The following is a 4973-nucleotide window of genomic DNA, read 5'->3' on the forward strand; positions in this document are numbered from 1 at the left end:
AGTCTCCTGCCTCAGCCTCCCAAGTAGCTGGGACATAGGCACCCGCCACAATGCCTGGCTATTTTTTGGTTGCAGCCATTATTGTTGTTTGGCGGGTCCAGGCTGGATTCGAACCCGCCACCTTAGGTGTATGTGGCTGGCGCCTTAGCCGCTTGAGCCACAGGTGCTGAGCCCAGTTCTTCACTTTATAAATTAGAGACAACCTCAATGGCCCATAGTTTCCTCATCTGTAATTGTAGATGATGATCTCCAGGTCCCTTCTAGTTCTAATAGTTGGATTCTCCTATTACACCTAGCTCCCAGCCATGCCCCCGCTTTTTTAATTAAATCATAGCAGTGTGTACATTAATATTATCATGAGATACAGTGTACTGTTTCTGTATACAATTTGAAATACTTTCATCCAACTGGTTAACATAGCCTTCGTGTCTTTTTCTTAGTTATTGTGTTAAGATATTTATATTCTACACTTAGATTCACATGTACCCTTATAGGATGAACCATAGGTGTGATCCCTTTCTTTCTAAGCTGATTACCTCCTTTTGATATCTCTAGGGGGAGCATGGTGTGTCAGGCAAAGAGACAGAGAGACAAAGAGTATTAACTTTTAATCCTGGCCATTGGGCAGGTCACATAACCTCTGAGTGTCATTTTCTAACTTCTCGACTCTCCCCCCCAGAAGGAGAAGTGTCTCTCTTCTCTCCAATTGTTTAAATCCATCCTCCTGGCTCTATCTCAGTCCGACCTGCCTTCACCACTTTTTTTTTGCAGTTTTTGGCCAGGGCTGGGTTTGAACCTGCCACCTCCGGCATATGGGGCCAGCGCCCCACTCCTTTGAGCCACAGGCGCCGCCCCCTTCTTCACCACTTTTGTGTGTGTGTGTGTGTGTGTGTGTGTGTCTGTGAGACAGACTCTCACTCTGTCACCCTGGCTAGAGTTAAGTGGAATCATCATAGCTCACTGCAACCTCAAAACTCCTGGGCTTAAGTGTTTAGTGATCCTCCTGCCTCAGTCTCATAAGTAGCTGGGACTACAGATGCCCACCATGAAGCCTGGCAATTTTTTCTAGTTTTAGTGGAGATGGGTCTTGCTCTTGCTCAGGAATTCATGAGCCTGGGCAGAATATGGAGATGCAGAGAAAGGTCTTGATTCCTGAGCCTAAGCTATACTCCCACCTCAGCCCCCCAGAGTGCTAGAATCATAGGCATGCACCACAAGCCACTCCTTTTTCACCGCTTTTATCATCAGTCATCCCCATCCCCTTCCCCTTCATAGTGTTTTGGCTTTTCTTTCTCTGCTGGTTTCTTCTCCCAAAGATAGGCTTAAATTTCTCTCTTCCTAAAAACACAAAGAAAAGGAATCTTCTCCCTTAATCTTCTGGGTCCTCTCCAGCTACCATCCTATCTTGATCCCTCCCCTGCAAAGCCAAGCTAAGCTCTTTGAAAGAATAGTTTATATTGGTATTTCCACTTCCTATCTCTTCAAACTATTGCAACCTGACATTTCCTCATGCCCACATACATCGTTAGGTCACTAAGAATTAAGTCCAAAGGGAAGTTTTCACTTTCTATCCGTCTTGGCCTCTCTGTAATGATACTGTGGACGACGACCTCTTTCTTGAAACTTTTTCTCCTTAGACGTCCATGACATCATGTTCTCCTGGGTCTCTTGGCTTTGCCCATTCTTTTCTGACTCCTCTTCTAGTTCTTTTTCCTCTCTAGTAAAGGTTTATGCTCCCCAGAAATCTGGCTTGGCTTTCTTCTTTTAGCAGTATTCAAGAATCCTGGGAAATCTCATCCATTCTCACTGCTGATGATTCTCAAATGTCTTCAGGTAGACCTTCCAGGGCTCCAAACTCAAGCAGGCCAGTCACTTGGTGGACATTTTCATTTGGGTGTTTCTTTCGTGCCTCAAATTTAAGAGATTCCAAACAGGATTCACTGTCTCTACCCTGCTTTGTATTCTGTTTCCTTTGTCTGGCAGCATCACCACTTGGTCAATCCAATAAGCTAGAGACCTGGACCATCTTACTTCCTAAATCTTTCTTGAAATTGTCCATGCTTTTCCTTTCCTACTGCCTCTGCCCTAACTAAGCCTGATCCTCTCTTGCCTGGTTCCAGAATAATTTTTCTAATAAACAAATATAACCATTTCACGTCTCTGCTCTGGGTAAAATCTAATTTTCTTACTATCACATACATATAAAGCACTTTGTGGTCTGATCCCACCTTTCTCTGCATCTCCATCTTCTGCCCAGCCTCATCTACAGCCATACTAAACTACTCACCTCTGCCTAAACTTGACATGTGCACCCTTTCTTCTTCCTCCTCCTCTTCTTCTTCCCCTTCTTCTTCCTCTTCTTCTTCTTCTTCTTCTTCTTCTTCTTCTTCTTCTTCTTCTTCTTCTTCTTCTTCTTCCTCTTCCTCTTCCTCTTCCTCCTCTTCCTCTTCCTCCTCCTCCTCCTCCTCCTGCTCCTCCTCTTCCTCTTCCTCTTCCTCTTCTTCTTCTTCTTCTTTCGGAGACATAGTCTCACTATGTCACCCTCATTAGAGTGGTATGTTGTCATAGCTCACAGCAACCTCAAACCCTTGGGCTTAAGCGATTCTCTTGCCTCAGCCTTCCAAGTATCTGGGACTACAGGCACCTGCCACAACGCCCAGCTATTTTTTGTTGTAGTTGTCATTGTTGTTTAGTGGGCCCAGGCAGGGTTTGAACCCACCAGCCCTGGTGCATGTGGCTGGCGCCCTAAGCACTCAGCTACAGGCATGGAGCCCTGGCATGCTCTTTCAAGCCTTCATACCTTTTGTATGATATTTCCTGTGCCTGCAATGGTCTCATCCCCTTGGCAAACATCTTTCCACTCTTCAAGTCCCAGCTCGTGTTACCTCCTTTGCAAAGTTTCCTCTGATGCCTCTGGGCCAAATGTAGATGTTTCCACCTCAAACATTCTAATTGCATTTTAAACATACCTCCACAATCACAGTAATCACACTGTACTTTGTTTGACCATCTATCTCCACATTAGACTCTAGTCTCCTGGAGAGCAGGGACTTTATCTTTCCACCCCATGCATATGGAATATATTCATCAGGCTATGGTACAAATAAATGAATGTAAACAAGTTTCTCTCCCCTTCAGGAGAGAAGGAGCCTTCTTCTGACTTTGCACACAAGAGGGAGCTATGCTCCCCCATTGCCCTATACTATATTTGTAATTCAACATTAGCTGAGTATCACCAACACAGGGTAAGGACTGGGCAAGAATAGATTTGATGGGTGGCTCCTGTGGCTCAGGGGGTAGGGCGCTGACCCCATATACTGAGGGTGGTGGGTTCAAACCCAGCCCCAGCCAAACTGCAACAAAAAATAGCCGGGGGTTGTGGCGGGCACCTGTAGTCCCAGCTACTGGGGAGGCTAAGGCAAGAGAATGGCCTAAGCCCAAGAGCTGGAGGTTGCTGTGAGCTGTAACACCACAGCACTCTACTGAGGGTGACAAAGTGATAAAAAAAAATGGATTTAATGAACCATTTTTGGTTTTGATGAACCATCAAACCAAAATTTGATGTCATTTTTTAGTGATTTCACAAAATTTTCAGAAATCCTCTACCAATAGTTGCAAAGACCCAAGCATGAATGTTCATGTTTAATTGAATCTGAAACATACATTTCAATCTGAGCTGAAGACAAGTAACTAAGAATTTATGGATGAAATTACTTCGTAAAACATGTGATCGTGATATTTATTTTAAAGTAGATGTTTATTGGTCTAAGAATTTTTATTTATGATACCGACACTGAAGGCATTATGTTTTTTATGAAAGGCTATAGGAGCAAAGACTATAAAATGTAAAATATCTTGGCTAATGTGATAGGAAAATAAAGCAAAGTCATTAATAGCAATAACACAGGTTATGTGCTAGAATTTCAAAAACAAACATTTTAAATATTTTCAAATAATAAATAATGTAACGTATTTTGGTCAGGGTCACATATTAGTATTATTCCTGTGTTTATTTTAAAGGAACTTCATAAAAAATTTTACAAGGACGGCCCATTTCTATTAAAATGTACTTCAAAGAAATGTAAACAAAAGGCTTTCTGTATCTTGAGTACAAAAGGACAAAGTTAACTTACTTTCAGTTCTCCAAAATATTTATAAAAATAATAAAAACACGGGTGGTGCCTGTGGCTCAAAGAGTAGGGCACTGGCCCCATATACCAGAGATGGCGGGTTCAAACCTGGCCCCAGCCAAAAACTGAATAATAATAATAATAATAAAAACAAAAGTTGGTGAAAACATTTGCCTTGGTAAATTTCTTCTTCTTCAACTTCATGACTTAGGTTTTCCTTAATCTATATTTCTTAATTTGAAGTTAATTTTTCCATGGCCCTGATCCTAATTTGATTTTCAGTATTAGGCCAGAAGGGCTCCAGCATGAAGAAGTGGGACAGAACTGAAAAGTCCCACATTCAGCAATTCTTCTTTTCCTACCCAGCCTTGTGTTTCCCTTGGGAACACCTTTCTCCCTAGCTTGACAAATAACATCTGACAATAGAATTAGTGTTAATATGAGAAAAATCTCAAGTCAATATTAACTTGACCCATTGGTCTCCCAGCTCACCACCATGACTGGTATACCTACTCAATGTATATTGTTATAAATAAGGAGACATGAGATACAGTCAAACATACACCCAACAACTTAACATAAACAGAGACACAGACAGAAGATGGAAGCACCCAGATTACCATTCTCAGAAGCACAGACTCCTATATTACTCCATCAGAGACAGTGACAAAATTAGATACATATATCACTCCATCAGACCTCCTTAATTGGGGTTCCTCCTTTCTCACCTGGTTTAGAGAGGAGAGGGCACCATTTCCATTCTGGACTCCCTTTAAGTGCTGAAAGCTTTCCTCATGCTCAGTTGTACTATAGGCACAGTTACCCAATCCTTACCTGTCACAG

This window comes from Otolemur garnettii, unplaced genomic scaffold (assembly GCF_000181295.1).
Source record: "Otolemur garnettii isolate 467f Iridium unplaced genomic scaffold, OtoGar3 scaffold00050, whole genome shotgun sequence".
NCBI lineage: Eukaryota > Metazoa > Chordata > Mammalia > Primates > Galagidae > Otolemur > Otolemur garnettii.